The sequence below is a fragment of the Theobroma cacao genome, chromosome 5 (assembly GCF_053813885.1).
Source record: "Theobroma cacao isolate CCN51 chromosome 5, ASM5381388v1, whole genome shotgun sequence".
Classification (NCBI taxonomy): domain Eukaryota; kingdom Viridiplantae; phylum Streptophyta; class Magnoliopsida; order Malvales; family Malvaceae; genus Theobroma; species Theobroma cacao.
Genome location: NC_142643.1, coordinates 41,555,316 through 41,567,591, shown reverse-complemented (window position 1 = coordinate 41,567,591; position 12,276 = coordinate 41,555,316). Strand labels below are relative to the sequence as shown.

Genomic DNA, 12,276 nt, shown 5'->3' with positions numbered 1-12,276 from the left:
AGGTCTTTATTAAGCTTATAATGTAAGGTTAGAGTCAAGGTATGATAAAGGATAGTTTTAGGCTCAATTTCACCCTAAACACTTAATCAATCTAGGACTTCTAAAGAGCTCGATAAAATTTTATAACACTCCCAAACTTAAAGTAAAATTTCCTTTATACAACACAATTTTATTTCTTTTTTTTTTTACACTCCCCTAAACTTATTTTTAACAATTATGAACATGGGGTAAATTTCAAACACCCATCGCTTTTGTTTTTCTTTAGCTTTCTCCCTTAATTTATCTTTAAGCTCAATACACTTCCTAAAAAGATCAAAATATTTAAGGGTGAAAAGTTCAAACTGTTGAAAATAAATAAAAAGGTTAAGGCTAATATATTTGTGTACTTACAAAGAAATGGTAATTTAGGCTCAAAATGGGTGACTAAGGGTAATTATATAATAAGGTAGCTCAATAAGGCTCAAACAATCCAAATATGACCTAAATCACTTCCTATCCTAAATGTTATCTAAGATTTCGTCTCGAGAAAGAATTAAACAAATTGTAGAATTCTTAACTTCATTATACTCTTTATCAACATAAACATTCTCAAAATCACAAAAAAAAAAAATTAAGTGAAAGAATATAGTGCTCAGATTATTAGAAGTCACACTCTGAGATAAAGCTAACACATGAATATCACATAAAATTAAATCATAACTATATACTTTCCAAAAGCTAAGAATTACAAGATAATCAATTTATCATCCTAAGATTGGGACAATCATGGATAAGGTGCAAATTATCTCAATTTTTTTGTTCTTTTTTATATTTAAACATAAATAAAACATGCAAAACATAACTTAAAATAAAACTAAATAAACCAAACATAACGAAAAGAATAAACCAACTAAATTTTAAAATACTCCCCCAAACTTTGAACAAAACGTTGTCCGCAATGTAATAAAAGAAAAGGAAAAAGAAAGGTGAAGAAAATACTCCTCTAACACCTTAGTTGCAGTCTATTGGTCATCCTCATCGTCCACACCAAAATCATCCTCAAAGTTTGAATCTGTAGGCAACGAAGGAAAAATAGACATATTCATCCCAATATGTTCAGCATAGGCTCTCATCATTTGTTCAATTACCCGATTCTGCCTTTCGTGACAGTTCGAGTTATGATCAATGCGCTCCATCCATTGAGTAACACGTATGGGAGCAGACTGTGAAGGTGGGGGTGTCGCTTAAAAAGAACTATCAGCCACTAGTGCAGACTCTTCCAATTGCTTGAGAATGGCTATAGTGATGGGGATTTTTTATTGTTGCAACTCCTTCTTATCGCTCCAATGCAGACTAGCTTTCGAACACAAAGTAGTTATCAAAGAAGAAAATCCTATGTCATCTCGTTTAGTTCGACCCGTATGTAGTATGGCATGAAAGATAACTTAACCAATGTCAATGGATTTATGCATCACAACGGCATAAATAAGAACCGCACGATCCTTGGTGACGTTGCTGATGTGCCTTGATGGAAGCAACCTTGCTACCACAAAATGTAACCAAACTTTCAGCTCCTTCTTCATGGCACTTAGTTTAAATGAAACGAGCTCGCCATGTGATGTCTTCCATTGGGCTCCCTCAACATAGAACGTCGATATAATCTCATTAAAATCCGGGTGATCGCACCAAGTGCTGGCTATATTCATCATTCTTAATATTAAGAGTTTCAAAAAGTGCGTTGATGGCTTGACTGTGAAACAAAACTTACTTGCCACATACAAAAGCAACACAATCAACATGCTCAATCACATTGGTATAAAACTCCCTTGCCACTGGCACAACCGCAGCTTCAGGTTGGTCACAAAATAGCTATCAATGCCTTACTCGTATCATCTGATGAATCTCCTCATAATGGATAATGGGAATATTTATCCCAGCATCAGGAATGGGTACTTTGTTGATCAGCGAAGGATGATATCTCATAGACACATTAGCTAACATGAATTTGGAACGATCAAAAGAGCCACTAGAACTTGGTTTAGATCGTTTTGGTGCCATTCCTACAAAAGAAATTCAAACAATCAAAACAAATCCAAAGTACGAGTGAGCAAGTAGTGTTATGTGCAACAACCATCAAAATGTTAAAAATCCAAAGGCATTAATTTAATTAATTGTTTTCCAATTCAATAAACCAAACTCAACAATTCCACAGTAGCTTCTTAAAAATTGGCAATCTCACACCACCATCTTTTAGAATTTATCTATTCGTCACAACAATATTATTCTAGACTCACAATTATAAATTTCACATACTCAGTATTCCAAAAATAAAATTCTAGGAAATGTTATGCAATCAAATTATCAAGTATTGCATTGTGCATCAACAATTCCTAAACTTATTTCTACTTGCTCGCCCAAATCTTAAAAAAACGGCATACCCATCATCTACTCACATCAACAAAACAAGCAACAATTATATTAGCAGCAATTAAAAAGTTGGAAAAGACTCTATTGGTAACAAGAAAGTGTCACTAATGACAAAAATTAGTTGTACTTAAGACACAATTCATAAAAAAAATGGAAACCTATGAACAAACAATCACAAGGGACTCCTTCAATTTGCAAAAAAATCACAATATTGGTTGTCAACACAAACCTCATTCTCTCACTACACAAAAGAGTTGAAAACCAAGTATTTGGAAGAGAAAAAGAGAAGTGAGTGCAATATTTAAAAGTGAAAATCAAAACCCAGGTATAGAAAATATGCAAAAATTTTGAATGAAGAAGAAGGAGGGAGGTAAGAGATTTGAAGGAATATGAAGGAGGGAGAATGAAAGTGATGGCTAAAGAGTGGAGAGAGGAGCTAAAAGGAGGGTTTTTATAAGGCTGGGGCTTGGCCTCGATCCAACATCGCAGCTCTCAGTTATTTCGCACTCAAAACGGTCCACTTCAAGTTTCAACGTCGTGGCACTTAAGATTCAGTGTCGCAGCTCTCAAAGTTTCTGTTTACCCTTTTCATCCAACGTTGCAGCATTCTCTTTGAGGGTTGCGACACTCAAACATTTTGTATCTTTCGGTTACCTATTGCTTCTTTTTAGCACTATGGCACTCAATGTGAGGGCCGCAGCGCTTAACCTTTCTGATTTGAGCTTGTTGTGTTAGGGTTTCAAGGCCACAGCTTTTAATTTGAAGGTCGTTGCTCTGACTTTTGTTTTAATTTTTTTTATTTGTAAAAAACAAGCACTTGCAAACGGAAACAAAAACTAATTAGATAATAAAAAAAGAATGAATGACAAGAAATGAATTGTAACTTAAAAATTAAATAAAATAAAGACCAAAATGAGTAAAGTTGAGGAGCTTGTGTTGCCTCCCAAGAAGCGCTTCATTTATAGTCGTTGATTGGATTAACTTGGACTTCGGGCCATGTCAAGCAGGTGCATTGACAACTTTTGTTGATCAATTTCGCCTCCCCAATAATGCTTCAATCTTTGTCCAATAACTTTGAATTTCTGACCATTTGTCCCCCTAAATTCGATTGGTCCATGTGGAAATACTTCATTGACAATGAAAGGACCAGACCACCTTGATTTAAGCTTCCCTAGAAATAATTTCAAGCAAGAATTATAAAGCAACACCGATTGACCGTACTCAAAGTTTCATTCCACTATCTTCTTATTATGCCATTGCTTTGTTTTCTCCTTATAGAGTTTGGCATTCTCATAAGCTTGAAGGTGAAATTCATCAAGTTCATCTAAATGCAACAACCTTTGCTCACCCGTTGCTTGTAAATCAAAATTTAACTTCTTCACGGCACAATAAGAATTGAGCTCAAGTTTCACCAGTAAGTGACAAGCTTTGCCAAAGACCAACTTGTATGGAGACATGCTAATTGGGGTCTTGTAAGCAGTCGGATATGCCCACAGTGCATTATCCAATCTTCTTAAGCAATCTTTTCTTGTGGGACACATCGTTTTTTCTGAAATCCTCTTGATTTCTCTATCGGACACTTCCACTTGGCCACAAGTTTAAGGATGATACGTAGTTGCAATCTTGTGTTTAACTTCATATTTTGTCAGAAATGCATCGAAATACTTGTTGCAAAAGTGACTCCCCTAATCATTAATAACTACCTTAAGAGTGCCAAATTAAGTGAAAATGTTCTTGTTGATGAAATTCATCACCACCTTGGAATCATTGTGAGGAAAGATTACCACTTCAACCCACTTGGAGACACAATCTACAACAAGTAAGATGTATTTGTTGTTGTAAGAAGTTATGAACGGACCCATGAAGTCAATACCCCACACATCAAAAATTTCCATCTTAAGAACGTTGTTAAGAAGCATCTCATTTTACCTTGAGATATTGTGTATTCTTTGGCACTTGTAACACCCTAAAACAAAATTAAAAGCATCTTTAATAATATAGGCCAATACAAACCTGATTGGAGGACTTTAGCAATAGTTCTTATTCCTCCAAAGTGTCTTTCTTAATCTAAAGAATGGCAATGGTGAAGCACGTTTTGATTTTCTTCCTCTCGGACACATTTCTAAAAATTTGATCTTTACATTACTTAAACAAGAAAGGCTCACCCAAAAAATAAAATTTAACATCATGCAAAAATTTCTTATTTCTAATGAAAATTTAAATTAGGGGGAATAATATTACTTACCAAATAATTTATGAAATCAGCATATTAAGGAAGTGATTTTTTAGCAACTTGAAGGATTTGTTCATCAGAAAAAGTCTCCTTAATTAAGGTTGAATCTTTGCCTTGAGCTTCAATCTCCAATCTTGAGAGGTGGTCTGCCACTTGATTTTCTATTCCTTTTTCTGTCACAAATCTCTAGATCAAACTCTTGTAGCAAGAGAATCCACCTTATCAATTTTGGCTTCACATCCTTTTTGGCAATCAAATATTCGATAGTTGAATGGTCAATGTACACTATCACCTTTGTCCCCATGAGATAGGAGTGAAATTTGTCAAAAGCAAAAACAACAGCCAAGAGCTCATTTTTTATTGTGGTATAATTTTTTTATGCCTCATTCAAAGTCTTGTTAGCATAATAGATGAAATGAAAGATCTTATCTTTCCTCTGTCCCAAAATGGCTCCCACTGCATAATCACTTGCATCACACATTAGTTTAAAGGGGAGAGTCTAATCGGGACTAATTATGATAGGTGTAAAAATTAATCTTTTCTTCAATTCATCAAAAGTAACAAGACAGTCATTATCAAAGTTGCATGGCACATTTTTTTGCAATAAATTGCAAAATAGTTTGAAAATTTTTAGAAAGTCCTTAAGAAATCTTCTAAAAAACCAGCATGATCAAGAAAACTTATAATACCTTTGACATTTTGTTGGAGGTGGTAGTTTCTCAATTGTTTCAATTTTTGCTTTATCTACCTCAATGCCACTATTAGAGATCTTGTGCCCAAGAATAATACTTTCTTGCACCATGAAGTGACATTTCTCCCAATTGAGCACCAAATTTGTTTCTTCACATCTCTTAAGTACCCTAACAAGATTTAGAAGATAATCATCAAAATTATTTTCAAAGATAAAAAAATCATCCATAAATACCTCTGAACATTTCTCCACCATGTTTGTGAAGATGGCCATCATACATCTCTGAAAAATGGCAGGTACATTACATAATCCTAATGGCATTCTTCTAAAAGTAAAGGTGCCATAAGGACATGTAAATGTAGTCTTTTCTTGATCTTCAAGGCCAATAGCAATTTGGTTATAACCAGAATAACCATCTAGAAAACAAAATATTCCTTATTAGCTAAGCGATCCAACATTTGGTCAATGAATGGGAAAGGGAAGTGATCTTTCCTTGTAGCTCTGTTGAGCTTGCGGTAGTCCGTGCAAACTCACCATCCAGTCGCAGTTCTTGTTAAAATGAGCTCATTATTGTCATTAACGACAACAGTCATCCCTCTTTTCTTAGGAACACGTTGAATTGGACTTACCCATGAACTATCAAAAATATGATAACTTATTCCAGCATCCAGCCACTTGATGATTTCTTTCTTGACCACTTATTTCATGATGGGATTCAATCTTCTTTTTTGTTCAATTGTGGCTTTGTGATTTTCCTCAAGAAGAATTTTGTGCATGCAAATAGAAGGGTTGATTCCCTTAATATTATCTATGGTCCACCCTATTGCTTTCTTGAATTCTCTCTATGTTCTTAATAACTTTCGTCTTGCATGTTAGTAAGAAAAGCAGAAATAATAACTAGAAGAGTAGAGGATTTTCCAAGAAAAGCATGCCTCAAGTATGTGGCCAAAAGTTTGAGTTCTAAGGTGGGTGGTTCTTCAATGGAAGGTTTGGAAGTAGGCATAAAAGAAACTGAAACATCTAGAGACTCAAATTGATGATTAGTTCTAAGTCTGGAATAAACATTCAACACATTTGAGTATTCAATAAATTCATCATCATCCCTGTTAGATTTAAAAACTAAACATGCTTATCATTGGGATATTCTTCTAAAAAAAAATCTTTTGTTATATTATTTACTGCACTCACAAAACTATAGTCTTCAGATGTAACAAGCAATTTTAAAGCTTTGAAAATATTAAATGTTACCTATTGGTCTTGAACTCTCAAAGTGAGGTCACCTTTTTCAATATCAATCAAAGCTCTAGCAGTTGCCAAGAATGACCTCCAAAGGATGATTGGAATTTGCCTATCTTCTTCCATGTCAATAATAATAACATCAATTGAAAAAATAAATTTATCTACCTTAACAAGAATTTCTTCAATAATTCCCCTTAGATAAACATAAGAGCGATCAGCCAATTGCAAAGAAACAGAAGTGGGTTTGCATTTCTCTAAACCAAGTTTCTTAAAAATTGACCAAGGCATTAAATTTATACTTGCACGTAAATCAGTCAAAGCTTTTGCAAAAAATAAATTCCCAATAGTGCAAGAGATTGTGAAACTACCTAGATCTTTGAGTTTTGGTGGTAATTTTTTTGGAGAATTGCACTACATTCCTCTGTAAGGGAGATAGTTTCAAACTCACATAATTTTCTTTTGTTGGAGAGGATGTCCTTTCAGAACTTGAAATAGCTTAGCATTTGTTCCAAAGCTTCAACAAAAGGAATATTTATGTGTAATTTCTTGAAGACATTGATGAACTTTTAAAACTACTTTTTAAGCTTTTGCTTTTTGAGTCTTTGGGGAAAAAGTGGTAGAGGATGGATGGCTTAAAAAGTCCCTTGATTTTCAACCTTTTCATCTTCTTTTTGTTCAATTTCAATTGCTTTCTCACACATTCCTTCCTCCTTATCAACATGTTTATTCTCATATTCAATTGCATTTTCATTCACCTCTTCAATTTTTTTGCCACTCTTTAAAGTGATTGCTTGGCATTATTCCTTACCTTTAGGATTGATTTATGTGTCATTGGGTAAAGAAACTTAGGGTTTACTATTGATAGAATTTGCAAACTGTCCCATTTAGGTCTTAAGATTTCTCAAGAAGGCTCATTGACTTTAAATTATAGCATCAATCTTTGATATATATCGCAAGAGAAGTTCTTCCACTTGAGACTTCTTTTCAGGAATTGGTGGTCTAGCTTGTTATTGAAAACTAGGAGGAATGATGGGTTTTGGATTTGAAGGCCTTACATTGTTGTTCCATGCAAAGTTGGGGTGGTTTCTCCAACTAGGATTATATGTATTGGAATATTGATTATTCTGTTGCCCATTGAAGTTCCCTACAAATTGGATTGATTCAAAATTGTATGGACATTGATCACTTGAATAACCATCTCCACACATCTCATAGACTACAAATGAATTTTGAATGGCATGAACTCCTAGTTTGTCAAACTTCTTGGATAGTGCAGCCACTTGTGTAGCTACTTGAGCAGTTAAGGTGCTAAGTGCATTAATTTCATACATTCCCACAAGTTTTCTCGGACTAGACCTTTTTGAAGGCTATTGGTAATTATTTGAGGCCATCTCTTCCAACAGATTATAAGCATCTGTAGCATTCTTACCCATTATGCCCCACCAACAATAACATCAATTATGGTTTTTATTGAGCCAACCAACCCATTGTAGAATGCATGAACTTGCAACCAATTAGGAATCCCATGAGGTGGACATCTTCTCAATAGTTCTTTAAATCTCTCCCAAGCTTCACACAAGGATTCACATTCAAATTGTGTGAATGAAGTGATAGCGTTCCTCATCTTTGTAGTCTTGGTAGGCGGAAAGAATTTTGCTTGAAACTTTTGAGCTAAGTCCTCCCATGTAGTAATAGACCCATTGGGCAGTGAATTAAGCCAGCTCTTAGCTTTATCCCTAAAAGAAAAAATGAAAACAGTCTCAATCTATTAGCATCATCAATTACTTCATTATATTTGAAGGTATTACAAATTTTTAAGAAATTCACCAAATGAGAATTAGGATCATCACTGGGTAACCCACCAAACTAGATTGAAGACTGAATCATTTGAATGTAAGTTAGTTTAATTTCAAAATTATTTGCATTGATGAAAAGTCTTCTAATGCTTTGGTGCACACCCTGCAAAAGAAGAACAACATAATCCTGCAGTGCTCTATTTTCTTTGAGAACCAGATTAATGGCATTATTGCCATTGTTGTTGTTATGCTCAGCCATTGTCTGATTTAAAGTTGCAACTTGCAAATTTTCCCTTCGACGTCTTTGAAAGTTCTTTCTATCCCGTGATCAAAAGGAACAAGATTCAAGTTGTTTCTTCTTTGCATACAATAACCAAAGGTATCTGCAAGCAAACAAAAACTAATATTAAAATAAGAAAAATAAAATTTGAAGTAAGATAAATTGCTTGGCATTAATATTAGTAAAAATTTTAGAAACAATTCCCTGGCAATGGCGTCAAAAACTTGTCAGTTAAAATTCTATTACACAAGTATACGAATCGAATAAATAGTTTATAAGCAAGCAGAATATCGATCCCACAGAAAATTAATCTAAAATTTTGCTAAGTACTAAAATTAGAATAATTAGTTTTATTCAAATAATTAAAATCTGAATTTTAATTAAACTAAAGTTTACTCAACTAAACTAAGTTAATTAATAATTAAAGCAACAAGATAATAGGGTAAAAAGCAAATTAAACAAGCCTAAGATTACAATATCCCTCACACTTAATCAAAATCTTACATTTCTTCCTTAACTTATTTCAATGTGTTGAATTGCTAACTTAAAGTCCTCAATTATTTATAAAGGTCTCCCAACTCGTCTTATAAAAATATTTATTTTAATCAAAACACTATATCCTTATGTGAATTGAAATTAAAATATACTCATTAAGTTTAGGCTCTAAATCTGGTTACATATGAGCTATAGGTATATCTCTATCCTATATGCCAATCAATTACTATGATCTTATGCGATCTCAAATTTAACTCTATTTTTCAAGTTTGTTTAGGTTCCTAAATCAATTTAATTGGTGATCAGACAATTAAAATATATTAACAACAAATTGGAATAAATAATTCAAATCCCATTAAAGATAAGCAAGTAAGAAATCAAAAATTTAGATTACATGTGAGTTCAATTATAATTCTAAAAAAAAAATTAGCTACTTATAATTGCAAAGACAAATAACATTATATAAAATTCAACCATTGAGAGTAACAAGAAAAATAAAAACTAAGGAAGAAAACAAAACGATTGATTGCATCTTGTTTTTCGAGTTTCTGCCTCATCTTTCAGCTTCTTGAATCTCTAAACGTTCTCTCCCCTAATGTCTATTAAAAATATCTTATTTATACTAACAATCTGAACCTATAATTTCCTAAGCTAACCTATTGATTTAGTTGGGCTCAAAAGTGTAATGAGAGGCCCAAATATCAATTGTCAACCTTAAAATTGTCATTCCCATAACAGTACGCCCAATCATCTTCCAATGTGATTTTCTCTATCTTCAATGTAGAACTGGGCAAAGTAATCTTCATAAAAGTTATATCTCTGTCTCTTAGCTTTCCAATAGTTCAAGAATCACATCATTAAGAGTTCTGTAAAGTGAGTTATGGTCAAAACACCGAAACATATGCAAGCAGACTTCTAGATCTTTCAACACGTTACTTTCCAAAATTAAACCCAATTTCCTTAATTCCTACAAAAACATAAAAACTAATAAATAATAACAAAATTAAAGAAAATAAACATAAAATTAAAATAACTTATTTAAAAATAAACTAATTATAAAAACAACTAAAAATAACTAAATTATAATTGAAAATTAAGAACTTACCTAGTATTTAATAACAAAATTGGACTAAAATAATTCTATAAAATATAATTATCAACTCCCTTCTCTGGGACCATGACATCATCCCTTAACTCTCCGCTGTGAATTTCTCTTTGATGAGGGACTTATGGTTTTACCTATTAGGAACATATCTTTAAGATGTGGGATTCACATGGTTCCAGAGTCTGCTCAAATACCAACTGTCAGAATCCAGACCAACTCTTATGAGGTATTATCCACTTTGACCAGTTAGGTCCATGGTTTTGTCCCACAAAAGACACCTCATAGGTTGAATGTGGTGTGAACCCTTATATACCTAGTATCACTCTAGTATATAACCAATTTGGGAATCATGGCTTCCTTCTCTAGAACCATGACATCCTTCCTTGACTCCCTGCTGGGAGTTTCTTTTCAATGTGGGACTTATGGCTTTATCCACTGGGAGCATATCTTTACGATGTGAGATTTATATTCATACTTTGTGCAAAAGGATTGTAGCGGTTATTCTCAGGATTCAATAGATTTTTCCTAATTAGTTTGCACAAACTATCAAGATACTAGGAACAACATGAAATTGAAACTAAGAAATAACCCAGCAAAAGAAGCAAAGAAAAGGAAGGCAGCAAATCAGAGGATAGAAAAGAATAAGGAAAGATACATAGCAGAAAATCAACAAAATATTATGAAAATATTTTATAAATAAAATCATTAACCAAATCAAGTCAATTTATTTTATAACGTTATGTAATATTTATAATGGCAAATGATTTAGTATGAAGCAAAGAAAAGGAAGGCAAAAAATCAGAAAGCAGAGAAGATAAATAATTGAAAGGTTTGTTTTGAATGACTCTGATGCTAAGGATAAAAAAGAATTAGGAAAGATACGTTGCAGAAAATCAGCAAAATATTATGAAAATAAATAAAATCAGCAACCAAATCAAGTCAATTTATTGTATAACGTTTTGTAATATTTATAATGGCAAATGATTTAGTCTCTAAGATTATCAAGGTACAAAATATCACTTTGGATTTAGCCCATGTATATACTCGTGCGTAAAGGGAGAATCTGCATTTTCTCAAAGCTTGACCCAATCTTATGTGCACGTGAGCCACTTTCTTTTCTTGCTTACAACAAGCACATACTGGGTTTGCTTATATAAGGCACTAACATCTTTTGTACCTAAACAATGTGGGATAAAAGCCTTACGAGATATCATTATTTTTCTAACTGATTGGTAAATTGCTTTTATTAGGCTTGACATTGCTTACTTAGTTCAAACATTCACTTAATTCATGGACAAGTTAAGCCACTACCATTTGTAGGCAGTTTATAGAATTTTGAGATACATTAAGTTAGCCCCAAGTTAGGGAATTCTTTCTCTTCTAATTCCTCATTGCATATGCTGCTAGTAATTATGCGAGCTGCCAATATGCAGAGAGGTTTGTAACAGGTTATGTGATTTTGCTTGGAGAATCCTTTATAAGCTATAAGTCTGAAAAGTGATATGTTGTCTCAAGAAGTTTAACTGAAGCATAGTATAGGTCTATGGCAACCAATGTTGTGAGGTTATATGGTTATTTTCCTACTATGGCATTTTCACATACATGTGTAATGGATCTTCACTGTGATAATCAATCTACATTACATATTTGTAAAAATCTCACATTTCATGAAATAACTAAGCATATCGAAGTAGACTACCACTTCATCAAAAAAAGAACAATTTAAAGATTTGTTGACTAAGATGGGCATTAACAATATGCATACTCATCTTGAGGGAAAATATCAAGCTTAATGGAGTTGTTGGTTCTCGTGTCTAGCATGTGAGCCTGTGTAATTAGTGAAACATGTGACATACATGTGAGAAGAACTAGTTAATTTGCTAATTTGTTTTTGTACTAATTAAGTTTATTAGATTCTAATATGTAGTAAAAATACCGCAATTGTAACTGCCATTTGCTACTTCAATACAACACAATAATTTTCCCAATCTTGCAATCTTCTTCTTCATCCTCAAAATCTTACATTATCTA

General features: G+C 33.1%; 1 non-coding gene across 1 annotated transcript; it reads left to right on the top strand.

Annotated features, from left to right (window-relative positions):
• Positions 1-8,089: 8,089 nt before the first annotated feature.
• Positions 8,090-8,196, top strand: LOC148762925 (small nucleolar RNA R71). Its single transcript, XR_016026792.1, has one exon. It is a non-coding gene; the product is annotated as a small nucleolar RNA R71 (small nucleolar RNA).
• The last annotated feature ends 4,080 nt before the right edge of the window (positions 8,197-12,276 follow it).